The 22,091-nt window shown below is 45.3% G+C and overlaps 1 non-coding gene and 1 pseudogene across 1 annotated transcript; one reads left to right on the forward strand and one right to left on the reverse strand.

The window, feature by feature from the left end:
• Positions 1–12,488: 12,488 nt before the first annotated feature.
• On the forward strand, positions 12,489–12,652 carry LOC131126791 (U1 spliceosomal RNA). Its single transcript, XR_009129309.1, has one exon. It is a non-coding gene; the product is annotated as a U1 spliceosomal RNA (small nuclear RNA).
• Positions 12,653–13,744: 1,092 nt separating this feature from the next.
• LOC131126956 (U2 spliceosomal RNA) lies at positions 13,745–13,923 on the reverse strand (annotated as a pseudogene).
• Positions 13,924–22,091: the final 8,168 nt, after the last annotated feature.

Here is a 22,091-nt window from a genome sequence, read left to right on the forward strand (position 1 = left end):
ATGATTCTTGAATTGAAAAAATATAAAATGGCGTAAGATTTAAATAACTGCTTTAAAATTTACACTGTGGTTAAGATATTTCTTGTGAGTGAGGCTCCTCCTTCACTCCAGTGGGTGAGGGTTGGAGGGGAAGAGCCTCCCTTCCCGGCCGACGTCTGGGTGTCGGTCGTTCCTGGAGTCTGCCATTAAAAGTTCGCTTCTCACGAGGGGTTGACTGCAAAACAATATTTAAAAAGGACAATTCATTCGGGGAGCCCGAGGGGAAGACTCGAGGCTCCTCCAGTGAAGAACTGTCAGAGAGAGCCTCAGGCCTTCCCCGCTTCTCTGATAAAAACAGAGGAATCCGACAGTTCTGAAGCTAGTCTTTTTGCTTGTTGGCCGCTTGGTGGGATGGGTTCTTCTTCAGATTCAGGTGATGGTAGGCTGACTTCCAGGTGAGTGCACCCTTCGCTTGCCAGCAGACCACTCTGAGTCATGGATTCTGGGGCCTCTGTAAGCCCCTCCCTCTGTCCCGCCTCACCTGTTTCTCCTCCAATCACAGGTTTTGGCGGGAGATTTGAATTATTTTGGGTCTCAACAGCCATATTGGCCCCAGCATTTTCCTCTCCATTTTTCTGTTCTTTTCCAGCCTTTAGCTTGTTGGCAAAGGATTTCGGGCAGTCTCTGAAGAGATGGTTTGAGTCTCCACAGAGGTTGCACTTTCTGCCATTGGTACATTGTTCAAAAGTATGTCCAATTTCTCTACATTTCCGACACACAGTCTGCTGACATGCCTCTGCCAGGTGCCCGTGCTCTCCACACTTGCGGCAGAGCTTGGGCTGACCCTGGTAGTGTATGTAGCCTCGGTTTTCTCCCAGAACTATCATTGATGGGAGATGTTTCAGACCCTGGAAGCCCTGAGGGTCCTGCCATTGCTAGATGGGGACCCTCCAGGCGCATTTCCAGATGCCATCTTGTTGGAATAAAACTGTATATATCATGTACTCACATTTAATAAGCTTGCTTCATATTATCCAAGTTAATATCATGTAATCACATTCTTCATATTATTCTTCATATTATCCAAGTTACTGTTACATGCACATATTATTCTTCATATTATCCAAGTTACTATTACATGCACATAGAACACACGCTTGCATAGAGCATCACATTCCTTTAGACACTGCTTTCTCTTGACATTCCTTTAGACACTGCTTTCTCTTGATGTCCTTGAACTATCTGTCTCTGCTTTGCTTTCTCAAAATATGCTTGCTTGATGTTGAAACCAGTCTCAACCGTGTGAACTGTTCCCCCTCCCTTAGACGATTGAGACCTATGTAATAGGGCACACCTAAACTTTAATAAAAGAAGGAGAGCAGGGACTGTTTTTCAGAGTAGGTTGGATGAATGTTACTGAACAGTCTCTGATCACTCTCCTTGCAAGCCTATATCTCACGTCTTTGTGTCTTCTTTCACAGTTGGTGATAATGTTTTGGGTTTAACCCTAACATTAAATTGGTCCTTCGAGCCGGATTCCAACAGACCCGACGATTCCAGCGTGGGAGAGAGATCCAGGCAAGTCTGTGGCCACAGCGACCAATACCCTTTCCGGGACTGGTTCCTCCCTCTCGGGCTGGGATCCGACGGTTGACGGAGATCCAGGAACACGGAGACGTGAGTAGAATATTTCACTTAAAAAAGGAATGTGTGACGAGTGAAATAAAATACCGGTATTCAAGGGGTGACGAGTTAGGCGATAAGGTATAAAAATCCTGCAGGTCAGACAGTTAAATTCCGTAGGTGGGTAGACGCCCCTAGTTGAAACAGACTAGTTAAATTCTACACAGGACGGCGGAGTCCTCTGTGCTGAAAGAAGTGTACCAAACCCTGACAATTCTAGACTCTATCAGGTAAACAAAGACCAGTTAAAGTCCGCGCGAGGGCAGACTCGCCTGTTGAAAAGGATACAGTTAAATTCTGCAAGCGAGGGCAGACTCGCCTGTTGAAAAGGACACAGTTAAATTCTGCAAGGGCGGCGGCGTCCTCTGGCAAAAGGAAAACGCGTTAAAGGTGTGAACATGTGTGTGTGAATGGGAGTAAGATTACCACTAGGTTTCGAACTCCATACCAAACAGTGAGATTGTAAGTGGTGACTTGTTGTGGATGCAAAGGCAAGAATTGTCCGCCCTCACCGGGGTAGAAGCTTGACAATTACCACAATAAGGCATTGATCACCACCTCACTAAGAACATCCCCAACTAGTAGGACTCCCTAGGAGCGCTCATCATAGTTGGGACCAAATTGTCAAAATGGGAAAAGGGCAAAGTAAACAACGTAAAAAAGTAATAGACAGTCTAGAATGCAAAGATTGGATAATGGTAGAAAAACAGGATCCAGATGCGTTAAAACCGTTACCGTATTGGATAAAACAATATGATTTTAATGGCAAACTGTCTACGGCAGGAATAAAAGACTTACAGCAAAAAATCAGAAACAAAACAAACTGTAAGGAAAAACAAATGAACAAAGAAGGTATTCAGCATACTTTTGTATGGATGAAAATAGCAGGACAGAGAGAGGCAGGTGAAAAAAGAGCAAGGCAGGCTAAAATAGATAAGAAGGAACAGGAGAGGCAGCAACAGAGATAAAAAACAAGAACAAGAATGTAGGGAGCAAGACAAAACAACCACATTGTTTCACAGAAAAGAAGATGATGAGTATGTAGGGCCGTACAGAGAGGCAAGAGAAATGTTAGACAGAAGGTCACCAAAAGAGGAAGGTAATAAACCACCAGTTTATTCTCCTCCTAGTGCAGCTACGTTACATCCTACTGCCCCAGATGCGCCTTATACTAGATCGCAGGGCACTGTAGGTGATTGGACAAAGAAAATGGTAACTGGTAGAGAAAACATGTTCTCTCCGGAAACATCTCGTCTACCAGAAAATACACCTCCACCGGAAGATCTTTGTCCCCTCATTGAATTACCAAACCCCAGAGCAGGTCAAAAAGGTGAAGATTTGACAATTAGGGTTTTTAGGACCTGGACAAAAGATGACATCAAGAAGGCCCTTGAGGGGATACCCTCTCCCAAAGAGGACATAGCTGAATGTGTGACTCAAATGGAAAATATAAGACAATCCTACCATCTGAATGGAACGGAAGTTCAACAGGTCTGGATGACCCTCTTGGGACCCGACTGGTTTCATGTGAAAGGGGGTTACACTCCAGCTGATGACGATGGTAGACCATTTGCTCCACATTCTATGGCATTACGCCTTCAACTAGAACCACTCATAGAAAGAGTGATTACCAGATTCCGCAAAAGGGCAAACTACACTGAGATAGGTAGATGCAAACAGAAACCAGACGAATCCTTTGAGGATTATCGTGCTAGGTTAGAAAAAGTGTTCAGGGCAAACAGTGGGTTACCTTATAATGATGAAGAGACGGGCCCTTACAAACAACAACTAAAAAATGCCTTACATGCAGGTACTAAAACTGAAATCAGTCAGTGGGTAGCGAAGCATTATATAAATCTTCCATCAGGTAACCTGGAAGAGTATATCACACATGCAACTCACGCAGAAAAAGTTACTAAAAACAAACAAAAGAAAGAAGCACAGGATACCTTTCACATAGGAGAAAGTGAGGTGTACTATCAAAAGAGTGCTAACAGGGGAAGAGGAAGAGGTCAGTATAGAGGTCGGGGAGGACGAGGAAGGAATGGAGGACGTGGGAGATTACCATATTTTGGGAGACCGAATGTTTGTTGGACATGCGGGAAACTTGGACATTTCTCACGGGAATGTACTCGTACTCACAGTACCTCCCCAAATGAGTCAATGTCAGCATGACTAGATAAGGAACAGTGCGCTCACCTTGAGGAACCGCCACCGTTTGCCTCAGATGACGTCGACACTGTGCTAGAGCCAGACGAGATTTTAAACCTACAGGATATACTCTTCTCAGAAAAAGTAAAACCGGAAGTGACCATAATGATAAATGGAACTCCAGTTAACTTCCTATGTGATACTGGTGCATGTAGAACAACTATCAACATACCAGTACCAGGTATGAAAATGAGTCAAAAGGTAGCAGTCGTAAGGGCAGCCCAAGGGTCAGTATCTCATGTATGTTACACTGAACCACTCTGGCTCAGAGACCCTGATGGGAAATCATGTAAAATGCAGATCCTGTACTTACCTGATTGTCCCGTAAACTTATTGGGGAGAGATGCTCTCATACAGCTAGGACTTACCATAGCTCCTACTCCTGAGGGCTTGACCATCATCCGAAAAAGACCAGAATCAGTGTATGTTGTTGAAGGAGTGGGAGTACCACATTACTACTACTCCCTAGACGTCAACAACACACCACCTACTTGTGTAGGTTCATCCCTGGTCAACATGGCAAAACTTGCAGTGCATACTGTTCAAGATGCTATGTCACCTGATAACTTACATGTCACCATGTGGTTTACTGAGAAACCGGACGTAAAATATCAGGAGAAACTAGAGAAAGAGACACCCGCCAGAATAGTAATAGATTCACTATACTATGACCAAGCAGGAAACGCTGTAGCTAGCGTTAACTTACCACAGCACTTAAAAGGACTTTTCAAACAACACTTTGTTCCACATGTGTCACTGTGCAAAAATAAAGCATTTCAGTGGAGAGATATGGGGAAAATAGTGACTAGGGGAGTACAAACACATGGATGGGAACAAGTCAGTGGGAACACCTACTACAGTGAGATAGCGGGGTTGTTCAAGAAAAAATTACACTGGACAGTGAATGTGAAAGGCAGGGCACATATGGTAGAACAACAACAATGACCCATTTATTTCACTGAAGCTGAAGAAGCACTCCTCAATCAGGTTCCACCCAAATTGTGGTCTCAGGGACCCACAGACGTAGGACTAGTTAAAGGAGCTCAACCAGTGGTTATTAGGCCTAAAACAGAACATAGACCTCGCATTAAACAATATCCATTAAAACCAGATGCACAAGAAGGTATAATACCTGTCATAAATGATTTGAAAGCAGCAGGAGTGATAATAGAGTGTGCCGATTCACCTGTAAACACGCCCATATTTCCTGTCAAAAAGGCACCCCCATCCACGGGATGGAGGATGGTACAGGATTTAATAGCAGTCAACAATGCCGTCATACAAAGAGCACCATGTGTAGCTGTTCCACACACTCTATTAAACTCCTTGACGCCGGAAGCAAAATACTTCACGGTTATTGATGTAAGCAATGCGTTCTTTTCTATACCGGTCCATAAAGATAGCCAATTTTGGTTCGCGTTCACGTTTCAAGGCAAAAAATATACTTACACCAGACTACCTCAAGGTTACTGTGAAAGTCCTACGATATACTCTCAAGTGATGAATGCAAGTTTGTCAACTCTTAATCCACCAAGGAATAGTCAGATACTCACGTATGTAGATGACATACTTATTGCATCAAAAACGAAAGAAGATTGTGAGGTTGACACTTTGGCAACCTTAAAACATTTAGCAGAAGAAGGTCACAAAGTTAGCAAGGCTAAATTGCAATTCTGTAAAGAAAAGGTTAAATACTTAGGTCACCAATTAAGTGCAGGTGGAAGAACTATTCTAGAAGATAGGAAAACAGCTATCCTGCGAGCACCCAAACCCCAAACAAAAAAACAAATGATGTCCTTTCTAGGACTTACAAATTATTGCAGGATGTGGGTACCTAATTATTCTGAAATATCAGCTCCATTGCAGGCCTTAATGTATACTGAAGATATAAAAATGACAGATAATCTTAAATGGACTCCTGAGGCACAAAAGGCCTTTTGTGATCTCAAACAAGCATTGGTTAGCACCTCTACGCTAGCTCTACCTGACTATAATAAAACCTTTTACCAGATGGTCGATTGTAAAGGACATTTTATGACATCCGTCCTAACTCAAATGCATGGTAGTAAGTTACGTCCTGTGGCATACTATTCAACTAAATTAGATGCTGTCGCTCGCGCAATGCCCCACTGCGTTAGAGCGGTGATTGCTGCATCTTTGGCTGTTACATCAAGTGCGGATGTGGTCCTTTTTCATCCTTTGGTGTTAAAGGTTCCTCATGCTGTCTCCGCTTTGCTATTACAAACCAAAATGACCTTCTTGTCACCTGCAAGACATTTGTCGTGCATGTCCATTCTGTTGTCTCAACCACACTTGACAATAGAACGGTGTACAGCCTTGAATCCAGCAACGCTTATACCTACTAGTGAGGATGGCAGTCCTCATGACTGTCAAGCCTTGGCTGAACAAGCTGCTAAGAGTAGGCCAGACTTACAGGATACACCCTTACCTGAAGGCCATACTCTGTTTGTAGACGGTTCATCACGAAAGGATGATCAGGGAAAAACAAGAACTGGTTATGCTGTAGTTACATATGATCAAATTTTAAAAGCTGGTGCTTTATCCCAACATTACTCTGCACAAGCAGCTGAAATTATTGCGCTTACTGAAGCCTGTAAACTGATGACGGGTCAAAATGTTACCATCTATACAGATAGTCAATATGCGTTTGCAACTACACACACATTTGCTCAATATTGGAACAATAGAGGTATGGTAACTTCCGTTGGTAAACCTGTTACTCACGCGCGTTTACTGATTGATCTACTGCAAGCTATCAAACTGCCCGCTAAGTTAGCCATTTGCAAATGCGCAGCGCATACCTCTGGTACTGATGCTGTGTCAAAAGGCAATGCCTTTGCTGACAAAATTGCTAAGCAAGCTGCTGCTGGCGCTGTTCGTGTTCTCCTTACTTCTGAGGATTCCCCTTCTACTCTAGACAGGGCCATTTTACGTGACATGCAACAACAATCTTCCAAACAAGAACTTGATATGTGGCTTAGGAGGGGAGCACACCTAGATGATGGTATATATTTCTGACCAGCAAACAAACCCATTCTACCGAAAAATTTGTACAAATGGGCTGCATTGTTGAGTCATGGGAAATCGCATGTCTCAACAGGAGGCATGGTGAGCCTAATATCAGCTGTCTACACTACATATGGGTTTCATTCCTATTCAAAAAATTTTTGTAGAGCATGTTTAGTGTGTGCTAAATATAACGCACAAGGTAATTTACGTCCACAAAGAGGTCAGTTTCCTAAACCAAGCTATCCATTTCAACATATACACATGGATTTTATCGAATTAAATCAAAGCGAAGGTAAAAAATTCTGTTTGGTTATAATAGACTCATTTTCTAAATGGATAGAACTATTTCCAACAAAACATCCAGATGCACTTACAGTAGCAAAAGCATTGTGTAAAGACATTATACCAAGATATGGTATTCCAGAAAAAATATATAGCGATAATGGCTCACATTTTGTAAACCAGATTATAGATAACATAGGCAGAGCATTTCATATTGATTTAAAACGACATTGTGGTTATCACCCACAGAGTGCAGGACTAGTAGAAAGAATGAATGGAACAATAAAAAATAGATTAAAGAAATGCATGGAAGAAACAGGCAGACAATGGACTCAGTGCCTAGACTTGGTCAAACTACACATTAACATAACTAGTACCAACGGGTTAACACCTTATGAAATTATGTTTGGGCGACCATACCGATTACCATACTTTAAAAATGAATGGGAAACGAATGAAGATAGCAACCTAGCAGATTATATGAGAAAAATGTTGCAAAATATCAACAAATTAGACAAACAAAATAATGTTGAGCAAACATCATCCGTTTCTCCACAGGAGGACCAACTGGTAGAACCAGGAGATTGGGTACTGATTAAAAGCATCAAGAAGAAACATTGGTACTCACCAAAGTGGGAAGGCCCTTATCAAGTATTATTGACCACACCAACTGCATTAAAAATAGCAGAACGTAATACGTGGATTCATTTAACTCATTGTAAAAAGATTCTGAAATATGACTAAATTAACTGCTTCTATCGTGATTTTCAGTGTAGGAGTTCTTATGTGCGTCATTACCATAGCATTGTGGTACTTACTGTAATAAAAAAAAAAAAGAGATTAAATAAATAAATAAATAAATAAAAAGGGCTTGTTAAATAAATAAATAAATAAAAAGGGCTTGTTGGGAGGGTTTCTTTGGGTTCCTACCGTCCTGCAAGGTAAAGTCCGACTACAAAGGGGGCTGCACTTTTAGTGTGTAGTCGTCTCAAACCCGGTGAAGATTGTCCACAGCCTTGTAGGACTTTAGAGGGAGCCGGGGAATACCCGTCAACATGGCCTACGTTAAAATAGGCATAGCATTATTGGTTACAGTGGGTATTGGAATGATCATTACAGGCACAGGCTTACTCCTTCATGACCAGATGCAACAACCGGACAGGCGACGTTTTTCTGACCTAAACATAAAACAAAACATCACGGATCCTGCTTGTGGCCAACACCAACATTTTAGTCTGCTCAGAGTATGTATTCCACAAAATAAAACTACCGTCATCACTCTAACAGTTAAGCACTTACGTCACAGGGGAACATATGCTAAGCCAGATGGGAGTCCTTGGTACATGATTAATGATAGAAAAGGGGGTTGGGAAACACTAGTGGCAGATCCTCAAGGTTACGACTGGTCGTCATATACTGAAACTAGTTACGCTAAACATCAGAGGCCACTAATGTCACTTGTTGAGAAAAACCAAGGTAAAACTTTAGTTTTGACTGTAGATTTGACATCAGGACAGCTCCTAAGCCCAATTCCAACCAAAGATACTTCATGTGTGTGGTTGGGATGCACCCGTTGGGAATTCTTGTTATGCCAATGGAGGACAGGCTATGATACGTGTTACCCAATTCAGTTATGCCAGACTTACTCAGCAAAACTACAAAGACCAGAATTAACCAGAGCATCAATTAGAGCAGGTGTTAAAGTAGCTGTACTTCAAACCACTGATGATTGGTTCCAAGTATTTACTGGTATTTCTGGCCAAAACAACAACTGGTTACTCATGGCAGAGCAAGCAGCAAACACCACCAACCAGGACTGTTTGGTTTGCATGGGACCAAGACCGCTGCTGCAGATAGTTCCTTCTGTTTTGAATAAAAGTTGCCTTTTACAGGTCATGACGAAGACCAACCCCACGGGAAACTGTGCTATTTTCGATAAGGTTTTCCCCCTTACAGGTCCAGAGAAGAAGAAACCACTGTTTTCAAATAAAGTTGCAATGGGAAATTTCACATGTATTCACAGGACTGGGACTGGCAACACATTGGGTTCATTGAATGCTTCCTTATGTGTGGAAACTGAGACCGTCGACGTACATTTTTCTCCCTTATCACGAAGCGACATATGGTGGTGGTGTGGTGGTAACGCCATATATGACAAATTACCTTTCAATACTACAGGATATTGTGCTACTGTTACCTTAATTCTGCCTGTACACATACGTATTCCAGATCACAGCGGTTGAGTTACTACATACATTTGACACCATACTCCCACATTTATGGACTAGGACTAAAAGAGGCTTGGGATGGGGTGATAATGATCCAACTTATATTGATGCTATAGGTATTCCACGAGGTGTTCCTGATGATTATAAACTGGTTAATCAAATAGCAGCTGGGTGGGAATCTATTGTACCTTGGATAACAATAAATAAAAATGTAGATAGGATCAACTACATCCACTACAATGTGCAGAAGCTAGGAAATTATACTCAAGATGGTTTTCAAGCAATTCATGAGCAATTGTCAGCTACGTCCTTGATGGCTTTCCAGAACCGCATTGCTCTTGACATGTTACTGGCGGAGAAAGGACATGTCTGCGCCCTTTTTGGTGAGAAGTGTTGCACGTTCATTCCGAACAATACAGCAGCAGATGGCAGCCTCACCAGGGCCTTGGATGGACTTCGGTCCCTGAATAAGAAGGTGAAAGAGCATTCAGGTGTTGATACCTCTATGTGGTCTGGGTTCGCTGACTTCTTCAGTAAGTGGAAGCCTCTTTTAATGACAATTGCATTGGCAGTGACAGTTTTTGTCAGCATTCTGGCAGTGTGTGGATGTATTTGTATCCCCATTTTTCGCAGGATTTGCACCCAGGTAATATCCTCTGCTATTTCACCCATTCAGTTACATGTTCAAAAGCTTTACACTCTTATTCCACAACATGACGACGACGAAGATGGTGTTAACATTAATAAAGATAGTGTTGACCATGACGATGAAACATCTTTTAACATTACTGATCTTTTTCCAGATCCAGGTGACTATGAGTAACATTTCTCCTCTAGGTGTAACTTTTTCTCATATGTTTTTGACTTTATGATCGAAAATCCTCGTGAAGTGATCAATAAATGATGTTCTACAATGAGTAAATTGGATAAACAGGGGGGAAATGTTGGAATAAAACTGTATATATCATGTACTCACATTTAATAAGCTTGCTTCATATTATCCAAGTTAATATCATGTAATCACATTCTTCATATTATTCTTCATATTATCCAAGTTACTGTTACATGCACATATTATTCTTCATATTATCCAAGTTACTATTACATGCACATAGAACACACGCTTGCATAGAGCATCACATTCCTTTAGACACTGCTTTCTCTTGACATTCCTTTAGACACTGCTTTCTCTTGATGTCCTTGAACTATCTGTCTCTGCTTTGCTTTCTCAAAATATGCTTGCTTGATGTTGAAACCAGTCTCAACCGTGTGAACTGTTCCCCCTCCCTTAGACGATTGAGACCTATGTAATAGGGCACACCTAAACTTTAATAAAAGAAGGAGAGCAGGGACTGTTTTTCAGAGTAGGTTGGATGAATGTTACTGAACAGTCTCTGATCACTCTCCTTGCAAGCCTATATCTCACGTCTTTGTGTCTTCTTACGTCTTTGTGTCTTCTTTCACAGTTGGTGATAATGTTTTGGGTTTAACCCTAACACATCTTCATCCCTCACCTTCATAGCCTGGCCTTTAACCGTGCAATATCTTCCCAGCCAAAAGCAAATGTAATCTGCGGTCACTGTCTCATTAAACATTCTAACAATAACGGTTTTAGCCGCATTGTCAGTCAGTTTTTCAACGTTGAACACAGGCAACTGGGATTTCACATCTTCATAACGCGTCCAAAATTCTCTCAAAGTTGCAGCAGACTGGAAACTTACATCATAGCCTTTGTTGTAAGGCAGTGCCAAAATGCAGTTGAGGTCATCAGGTTTAAATTGAAGGATTTTTTGGATGATTTTTCTGGAAAAATCCAATCTGGACAGTCCCAGTGACTCACCCTCCATTTCCTTATATGTGAAACGCACACTGTGGTGCCTCCGCATACCGGCATAGCTGGCCGACATGGTGGAGGCACCACCAACTGAAATTTTCCTGCTCAATGAGAGTTTTAAAACAAATAAATACTTAAAAAAGCAATAAATACAAAAAATAAAACTTACCTTGCACTGCTGCGGGAATAAGAAAAGTTAAAATACCCTGAAAAGCGTAGGAAATTTCCTCCCGAATGTTGGCAGAATTCTATGCACCTGAAGCATACAATTCTCCACCCAAAGGAGGTGACCGCAGTCTTAGCCAAAAGGCCGAGAAGCGATGCCGATGGGCGCTCGTAGGGGAGGAGGGCACTTCCGGCATGACAAGCTAAAGGACCGGTTGCACGCATGTTCGAATAAAATGTAGACGGAACAAACATAGCGTCAGTTATCACCCTTATATCCATTCGCTTAGACAATAGAAAGTGTTTGAATGTGCTGAAGAAGAAATGTGCCCGTGACCCTGATCAGAGACCCCCAGCGAGCCCCAGGTCCTGGAGGTGCCTGGAAGCGCCAACAGCGACCCTGCAGATGTTCACGTTAATCCTGCAAGAATGTGTCAAGAAAAGAACTCGTAAAACAATGAAAGTAATTACTCTCACACACACACACACACATAGACAAACAGACACAGCTTGCACAACTGCCTCCCCCCAGTGTTGCACGACCATGCCGTAGGGGACCCCTGAAAGAGAATAAAACGAGAGGGGCGTGAACTGCATATTCACAGTGGAGCGGCATGCCACTGGGTATGTGGTTTCACTGTCCTCGCTGCGAGTAACTTTGAATATTTTTGTCTGTCTCTTCTGTATTCCTGCATTTGAGTGTTTTTTTTACAAGTGTCACAGGAGTTTGAACCTGACAACCCACTGACTCATGACGACCTCGCATGTCTACACGTGTCAGGGTTAAACATATTGGCCTCTCATGTTACATGGTGTGACTAGGCACGTGGAGTCAGTACTCCAGTCTCCCCATTGAACGTCTGCAGCAACTGCACTAAGCCACTTGCTGCCGCTGCCTTTGCTCAGAATGAAGTCACACGAGAGCCACACAGACCGACTCCTTGAGACAACCAGAGTACGTTCTCTGAATTTGGACACAGGTCCAGTGGCTGGGCTTGTTGCGGGCGACCTGATGAGACCACCACTTAGCATGTGGCATGTGCGAGAGACTCCTCCGGGCGAGACCGGTCCAATTCATACTTACCTGGCAGGGGAGATACCATGATCAAGAAGGTGGTTCACCCAGGGCGAGGCTCAGCCATTGCACATGGGCTGAGCTGACCTCTGCGAATTCCCCAAATGTGGGAATCTCGACTGCATAATTTGTGATAGTGGGGGACTGCGTTCGCGCTCTCCCCTGATCCCGTGTTTAAAACAAGAGGCAGGTGCAGCGCCGTGCCGAGCTCCTTGGCTTGCGAGTGCAGCCGGACTCGAGCAAGAAACGACCAGGCCAGCACTACCAACGCTTGCTGGAAAGGTCTGCCCGTCCGCGGGAGACAACCAACCAACCAGCCGAGAGGCTGATCTGCTCTCAGTCAGGAAACCTCAATGAAAAACGGCAACCAGGCAGAGAAAGGGGCGTCGGCCAAGCGCCTCCACTTTACCGGCACACCGGAACCACTGGCCACAGTGGACCAGGTGGCCGTCAGAAACAACCGTCCAACTCAAGCGGAAGCGGCTCAAATTGCTGTTGTCGCTCTCAGCGGCCTTCCCAGCCGCAGAGGCAACCGCTTCGGATCTTTATGTCCAAGGAAGGCAAGCAGCGACACCCAAGATGGAAGCCACAACATTGTGGTTCATGGTAAACCTACCCGCACAGGCCAGCTCCTGCACTTTGAGTCCCTTCGCCCACTGGAACCCGAGCCAGAAGCTGTCAGAAGCGCAAACAAGAGAGCAGAAAATACCGGGTCACTCACTCACCGAGGGTGGCAGACGCACAATTTACAGGCTCTGACCGCCTGTGGCTATCCCACGTGGTTTTTTTTTTTTTTTTTTCCTTTTTTTGTCATAGCCAACACACAAAGGGCCACCAAACCCGACCCTGAGAAGCCAAATGGAAGACGGAAAAGCCCCTTATGCCACTGGTTTGTGGAGGAAACTTGGAAGGCCTCCACCAGACAAGATCATCGTGTCAGATTCCATCCAGCAGTTGATCAATGCGACACTCACAGGGCCCCGGGAAGCGCGCACGAAACCTGAGCATCAGGAGCCGGTGGGAGACTGCAGGAGGCAAGGCTGACAAAAAGTGGCTGACACCCTCTGGAAACCGGCTGCTGCGAGGGAAATGGGGTCCACGGAGTGCGCAGACACAGTGCCCCGCTACCACGAGCCATTTCCTCTGCAGAATTACTGCTCAGGGGGCACCAAACGTGAGCACGTTCAGTGCATTTCTTTCAGCATCATCCACAAGATGCACCCTGCCAGAGTCTGCTGTTGCTGTTTACACAAGAAGGAGAAGTGCACCGTTCCTGGAAGCGCTGCAATACCAGGTCGATGCGTGGAGCGGATGGCGCAAGCCCCAATCGCAGCTCCCTGTTCCAAAAAGCAATTTAATATTTAGTCCCCTGTTGGGGGACGTATCAGATATTAAACTGATAAGAACAGATTTATTTTTTTTTTTTGAAACTGTTTATTGACACTAATACAAAATTTCACCACATTTCATTATTTTTTGAAAACTGCCCTTTAAAAAAAAAGGTAAAATACACACCACATATAATATAAAAGTGTTCAATTAACTTTTGTTTTTGTTAAAAACTAGTGCTACGGGCAGTAAAATGTGTAAAATTTGTACAAAACATTTTAAAATATCATAAAAAAGAAGCTTCAATGTCTTCTGCTCTACAGGAGCGCAGTGAGTCCTTATCAATAGTCTCTACATCCCACTCTCCCAGACAGCTAATCTCCAGGACACTGTCAGGGTACCCTCAGATCCTTATCCTTCTTCTCTTTCTCCTCCTTCTTCTCTCGGAGAGTCAGGCTGCCGCTGCCGAGACCTTTTCCGTGAAGCTCCGGGTGCCACCTCCGGGTGGGCACAGACGATTCTTCTTTGTGGCTGTGTCCTTGGCCCGCCGCTTGCAGCTGTGAGGGTTGCTGCAGCCATTCGGATCACAGCCACGGGGGGGATCTGTCTGTGCCTCCTTACCAGCAAGTTGCGGGAGGTCCAGATGGCGTCTTTGATGGCGGCGAGGGCGAGCCACTGCTTTCCGAAGTCTTTGTCGGTTGACTTCTGGTAGCTCACCCCGTACAGCACAAGCTGTTCATTTAGGACCTCCCTTGCTGGCAAGTCCGGGAAATTTAGGTCGCCGGCTGTCGCCCACAGGTCTACGGCAGCACTGCACTCCCAGAGGAGGTGCCTCACCGACTCTGGTGCGCCACAACCCGGTCGGGGGCAAGTTGGGTTCGCTGACATTCCTCGGGAGTGCATAACAGACCTGACTGGGAGGATCTCGTGGGCCACCATCCATGACAGGTCCCGAAGTCTGTTTGGGAGAGCAGGATGGTTCACGTTGCGCCAAACCGATGTGGGCTCGCCGAATGCAAGCCCGCGCACTGGACTCACTGGGTCCCGCTCCTGCACAACAGAAATGACAGAGCGATGATTTTTTAAAATGTCAACTGTTTGTCTTTCCAAATTAAAATGTTTTTAAAAAGTCCTTATAAATATATATGCCGGTGGTAAGTTAAAAGCCACAGGTATCGTTAGATCTGTTGGAATCAGTTTTAGTTTTCTTAAGTAGGAGCCCATCCCGTATCGTACCAAGGCTTTGTTCTTGGGAGTACTGGATGAGCCCACTGCATTTTCCAGGTGCAATGCTATGTATCTTGCGCCTAAAAACAGTTTCAGATCTGGTATTGCTTTTCCACCTTTTTCTTTTGCCTTTTTGAGAGTATCTCTTCTCAGTCTCTCCCACTTGGAGCCCCAAAGGAAGTAAAAAATGGCTCGATCTAGTTCTAAAAGCACATGTCTTTTGGGGATAAAAACAGAGCTGATCAGTAAAAGCAAAGGTAAAATCACAGCTTTTATGATTAAAACCTTTCCCTCTAAAGTCAGTTGTCTTAGTCCCCAAAAGCCCAGTCTTTGTCTCACTTTCCCTACCACGTCTCCCCAGTTGGTTTCCCCTCCCCCTTCCTTGCCAAATTTAATTCCCAGTATTTTTTGGTCAGTCTGTGTCACAGTCAGGGGAAGTCCTATTTTCTCTGTTGCCGTCCAGGGTCCGTAAAATTGGGCTTGGGTCTTATCCCTATTGAGTTTGGACCCAGAGGCCCCTCCAAACCAGTCAGTCAGGTCCAGTGTTCTGTTAACTGATGTAATATTTGTGCATAAAATGTTAAAATCGTCCATGTATAAAATGCATTTTGTCGTCAGTCCCCCTGGAATAGTCACCCCGTTGATCCATTTGTCCCTTCTCAAAATCTGTGCCAGGGGTTCTATACATAAAATATACAGGAGGGCAGATAACGGACATCCCTGACGGACGCCACAGTTGATTTTAACTGCTTTTGTCAGATTCCCGTTAATCACAAATTTGCTGGTAATATCCTGGTACAGCAGTCCCACCCACGCTACGAACCTTTTTGGAAAACCCACTTTTTGCAGTACCCTAAAAAGGTACTGGTGCGAGACCCGATCAAAGGCTTTCTCAAAGTCTAAATTTAGTACTACTAGCCGAATATTTCTGTCTCTCGCAAGACAGATGGTGTCACGGATCAGCATGAGGCTGTCTGTGATCTTCCTCCCAGGGATGGCACAGGTTTGATCCGGGTTGATCAAGTCGTCTAAAACCATGGTCATACGTGTGGCTAAAAGTTTGCTAAAAAGTTTACAGTCACAGTTTAAAAGGGTGATCGGTCTCCAGTTTTTCAAGTCGGTCTTGTCTTTAGTTTTGTAAAGGAGTGTCACTATCCCTACTCTAAAACTGTCAGGTAGTCGGCTACTTTGGTCAAATTCATTAAAAACAGTGAGTAAGTCTGGTGCTAAAATGTCCCAAAAAGTTAAATAAAATTCCAAGGGAAGTCCATCCTCCCCGGGGGACTTCCCTTTCTTAAAAGCCCTGATACATTTATTTAACTCTTCGTGACTAAAATCCTGTGTTAAAACTATGTTTTCATGCACTGTTTTTTCCATAAAATCTAGTGCTCTTGAGATGACCTCTGGGTTTGTATTTTTGATTTCATATAGTTCTTGGTAGAAGAATTCTACCGTTTCATTTATCTCATCTTTTGTCTCCACCATGTACCCGTCTTTGTTTTTTAATTTAAAAATACCTCCTGCTTTGCTCATAATCTTTTTAAAGAAGTACCGGGTACATTTTTCTCCTTCTTCAATTTCTTTTTCCTTACTCCTTAGAAGCACCCCTTTACTTTTAATTTCCGCTAAGGCAGCCATTTCATTTTTTACCTGTTTGATTTCTTCATTAAAATTCAGCCCTTTTTGTGTTAAGTAAAAATAACGTTGTAAACGTTTTTGCAGTCCCAGCATGCATCTCTTTTCTTTATTACATTTTTTTCTCCCTGCTTTTTTAAAAAAGGTCCGGGTCCTTGCCTTCACCATTTCCCACCACTGTGCTCGTGACTCATGCAAGTCTTGAAGGGTCTGCCAGTCCCTGAACCGCTCCCTGTACTGGTTGACCAAATCTTGATCTTCCAGCAGGGAGCAGTTCAGTTTCCACAGACCTCTTCCCACCGCTGCACCAGACGGGAGCGAAAGAGTGCAGGTGAGAACCAGGTGGTCAGAGAAGAAAACAGGGGTCAATCTAGCATCAGTAGGGGCCCAGTCCCGTGTGAATAAGATTAAGATTAAGATTAAGATTAAGATTAAGATTAAGATATGCCTTTATTCGTCCCTCAGTGGGGAAATTTGTATTGCACAGCAGCAAGAGTACAGAATCAGTTAAGCAGTACAAAATACACAATATAGAAAAATAAACAATATAACGACTCAAGTATTAACAAAAATCAACAGTTTTTCCCAGAGTTATATACAATACAGTATGTAGATAATATGAGACGAGATGATATATATGACCAGTCTATACACTGAGATCTTGCTAGTGAGTTAATATGAGGCATTATAGAAATACTTCACATAGAACTTAATATATTGCATTTAGAGCCTTAATATTGCACATGGAGGTTGATCAGATATTGCACAGTGAATGGGGTCTGGAGTAACTATACTGAATGTAAAAAGCAAAGTATTACACAGATGTACATAGCAGTGTAGAAGTCTATTGGGAGCAGTGCTGGTTGTACAGCCTGACAGCTGCAGGAAGAAAAGACCTGCGATATCGCTCCTTCACACACTTGGGGTGAAGCAGTCTATCGCTGAAGGAGCTTTCAAGTGCTGTCAAGGTGTCCTGCAGGGGGTGGGAGTTGTTCTCCAACATGGATGATAGCTTAGCCAACATCCTCCTCTCTCCCACCACCTCCACTGGGTCAAGGGGGCAACCCAGTGCAGAGCTGGCCTTCCTGATGATCTTATCCAGTCTCTTCCTATCCGCAGCCGAAATGCTGCTGCCCCAGCAGACCACTCCCTGGAAAATGGCTGAAGCCACAACAGAGTCATAGAACGTCTTGAGGAGTGCCCCTTGCACTCCAAAAGACCTCAGTCTCCTGAGCAGATAGAGTCTGCTCATGCCCTTCCTGTAAAGTGCTTCTGTGTGATGAGTCCAGTCCAGTCTATTGTTGAGATGAACACCCAGGTACTTGTAAGATGTCACCATCTCAATGTCCATTCCCTGAATGTTCACTGGTGTTGGAGGAGAGTGGATGCGCCTGCGGAAATCCACCACCAGCTCTCTGGTTTTCCCCGTGTTGATCTGGAGGCAGTTCCGCTGGCACCAGTCCACAAAGTCCTGTGTCAGTCCTCTGTACTCCAAGTCGTCCCCATCTGTGATGAGGCCAACAATTGCAGAGTCGTCAGAGAACTTCTGCAGGTGGCAGGTTGGTGTGTTGTAGGAGAAGTCTGCTGTGTAGAGGGTGAAAAGGAACGGAGCCAGGACCGTTCCCTGCGGAGCCCCCGTACTGCAGACAACTGTGTCGGACACACAGTCCCGTGTCCTCACATACTGTGGACGGTTGGTGAGGTAATCCAGTATCCACGATGTGAGGTGCAGGTCCACCCCTGTGTTCTCCAGCTTGTCCCTCAGAAGTGCTGGCTGGATGGTGTTGAACGCACTGGAAAAATCAAAGAACATGATTCTCACCGTGCTCCCAGGTTTCTCCAGGTGAGAGAGCGCTCTGTGCTGGAGGAAGATGACAGCGTCGTCCACCCCAGTGCCAGGTTGATAGGCGAACTGGAGCGGGTCCATCGAAGGACCCACCAGGGGGCGGAGATGGTCAAGGATCAGCCGCTCCAAGGTCTTCATCAGGTGTGATGTAAGTGCCACCGGCCTGTAGCTGCTGAGGTCCTTGGGGTGCGGCGTCTTGGGGACAGGAACCACGCAGGATGTCTTCCACAGCTGTGGCACCCTCCCCAGCTTCAGGCTCAGGTTGAAGATGTGCTCAACAATCCCGCACAGCTCGTCCGCGCAGGACTTCAGGAGCCTGGAGCTGATGCCGTCTGGTCCCGCCGCCTTCCTCGCCTTGGTTTTCCGGAGCTGGTTTCTCACCTGGGATGTTGTGAGGGTCAGGTTGGAGCAGTGGGGCTGTGTGCGGGGGGAGGTTAGTGAGGAGGTTGAGCTGATTAGGTGAGAAGTGGTGGGGGATGGCTGTGTGCAGGAGGGGGAGGTGGGGGTAGGGCTGTCCACTCGAGGTGTCGATGGGGGGAGTTTCGGCAGAAGTTTCGGCAGGAGGTGCTGGGCCGGGGGATGGGCAGATGGTTGATCAAACCTGTTGAAAAATAGATTCAGATCGTTAGCCTTTACCTGGTCCCCAGCAGCCTGGGAGTCGGGCCCCTTGTGGCCAGAGATGGTTTTCAGGCCTCTCCAGACTCCTCTGACGTTGTTCTGCTGCAGCTGTTCCTCCATCTTTTTCCTGTAGCAGTCCTTCCCCTCCCTGATTTTCCTCCTCAGCTCCTTCTGCACAGCCTTCAGCTCTTCCCTATTTCCTGACTTAAAGACCCTCTTCTTCTCCTTTAGGAGAGCCTTTATGTCCGGATTAATCCACGGTTTGTTGTTGGAGAAACACCGTACAGTCCTGGTGGGTACAGTGTTTTCCACACAGAAGTTTATGTAGCCTGTGATGCAGTCAGTGAGACTGTCTATATCGTCCCCATGAGGATGGCAGAGTTCCTCCCACACTGTTGTGTTGAAACAGTCCTTCAGAGCCTCGTCGGCTTCATCAGACCATCTCTTCACTGTGCGGGACACAGCTGGCAGCCTGCGTACCAGAGGTTTGTACACAGGCTGGAGATGTACCAGGTTGTGGTCTGATCTTCCCAGGGGAGGAAGTGCTGTTGAATTGTATGCCTCCTTGGTGTTGGCATAACACAAGTCCAGTGTTTTATTGTCTCTAGTGCAGCAGGTGACATACTGGGTGAAGGTGGGCAGGGTGGAGGATGGAGAAGCGTGGTTGAAATCACCTGAGAGAAGAAGGAGAGCCTGCGGATGTTGTGTCTGTAGCCGGCCCACGGCAGAGTGGATGACGTCACAGGCCGCGTCGGCGTTAGCAGAGGGGGGAATGTACGCCGCTATCGCGATAACGTGCGAGAATTCCCGCGGCAGATAGTACGGTCTCATGCTAACGGCTAACAGTTCAATGTCTTTGCAGCAGAGTTGCTCTTTAATAGTGATGTGCCCAGAGTTACACCATCTATCATTCACAAACACTGCCAGCCCGCCTCCTTTCCTCTTACCGCTCTCCTTTGTCCTGTCCGCCCGCAGTAGTGTGAATCCGTGTAGTGTAGCGATCGTGTCTGGGGTCCGTGTATCCAGCCACGTTTCCGTAAACAACATGACGCTACACTCCCGGAACTGCCTCTGATGCCGGGTCAGCGCCGCTAGTTCGTCCATCTTATTGGGGAGAGATCTTACGTTCCCCATGATGATGGACGGGAGAACTGGTCTGTATCTCCTCCTCTTGTCGCGGCATTGGGCTCCGGCACGGCTTCCCCGTCTTCTCCTCTTTACCTCCCGGGGAACCTCGAGGGGTTCCCCGGGGGGCAGCGCCGCTGTGTTGCGGAGCGCCAACAGCTGGTCCCTACTGTAAACAATAGAGTTTCGGCGTGCGGTCGAAAACATCGTCGAAAAATTATGAGAAATGCCAGCTCAACACTATCACTATGGTGGACAGTTGAACTGAGCATTTACGAAGCCGTTCCTTTAAGAATAACCTAGAAAAAGAATGAAAAAGACAGAATAAAGAAGAAAGAACTCAACGAAGAGCGAGAGCTGCTGTAGCAGGCTGCCACCAGAGCGGCGCCAAAGCGCCAAAGCCATATATGATCTATGCGAGAGGCTCTGGTGCTGTCACCACTGAACCAGGTGAAGCCCTCCTCTCTGGGATGCATGGCTTTATAACAGTCATGTAAGTTAAAATCCCTACTCATGTCCTGTAATAAAACTGATGTTTTATCTACTTTAAAATCTTCCCCCACCCCCTTTCTGTCTTTCCTACTTAAAATACAATTAAAATCCCCACCCACTATAAAAGGTACCCGGCCTAGCATGTGGGACTGCAAGTTTTCTAAAAAATCATACCTTTCATTTTTGTCGTTAGAACCATAAATATTTAAGAGGTTAAAATCCTGTCCCATAAAAGTCAAATGTGTTAATAGTGCTCGCCCTTCCCTCACCACAGTGCTCCCCTTTACCGTGACATGTGGGTTTTTTATTAAAATGGCCACGCCATCATTTTTATTTTCATTTGACCCACTCCATAAGGATGTTTGTGGCCACATTTCTTCCCACTGCTTGTAGTTTGTTAAAAAGGGCAAACCACATTCTTGTAATAAAAACACATCTGACTTAAAAGTTTGAAGGAAGGATAAAACACTTTGAGCTCTAACTTTCGACTTCACACTTCTCACATTGATGGTGGAGAAGGTGAGAGTCATAAGTATGATTTTAAAATTAAAAAACAAACTTAAAAGGGCCTAAAAGTTAAATAATTGCTCTAAAATTTATACTGTGACTATGAGATTTCTTGTGAGTGAGGCTCCTCCTTCACTCCAGTGGGTGAGGGTTGGAGGGGAAGAGCCTCCCTTCCAGGCCGACGTCTGGGTGTCGGTCGTTCCTGGAGTCTGCCATTAAAAGTTCGCTTCTCACGAGGGGTTGACTGCAAAACAATATTTAAAAAGGACAATTCATTCGGGGAGCCCGAGGGGAAGACTCGAGGCTCCTCCAGTGAAGAACTGTCAGAGAGAGCCTCAGGCCTTCCCCGCTTCTCTGATAAAACAGAGGAATCCGACAGCTCTGAAGCTAGTCTTTTTGCTTGTTGGCCGCTTGGTGGGATGGGTTCTTCTTCAGATTCAGGTGATGGTAGGCTGACTTCCAGGTGAGTGCACCCTTCGCTTGCCAGCAGACCACTCTGAGTCATGGATTCTGGGGCCTCTGTAAGCCCCTCCCTCTGTCCCGCCTCACCTGTTTCTCCTCCAATCACAGGTTTTGGCGGGAGATTTGAATTTTTTTGGGTCTCAACAGCCATATTGGCCCCAGCATTTTCCTCTCCATTTCTCTTTTCTTTTCCAGCCTTTAGCTTGTTGGCAAAGGATTTCGGGCAGTCTCTGAAGAGATGGTTTGAGTCTCCACAGAGGTTGCACTTCCTGCCATTGGTACATTGTTCAAAAGTATGTCCAATTTCTCTACATTTCCGACACACAGTCTGCTGACATGCCTCTGCCAGGTGCCCGTGCTCTC

Source organism: Doryrhamphus excisus, chromosome 3 (genome assembly GCF_030265055.1).
Source record: "Doryrhamphus excisus isolate RoL2022-K1 chromosome 3, RoL_Dexc_1.0, whole genome shotgun sequence".
NCBI classification, from domain to species: domain Eukaryota; kingdom Metazoa; phylum Chordata; class Actinopteri; order Syngnathiformes; family Syngnathidae; genus Doryrhamphus; species Doryrhamphus excisus.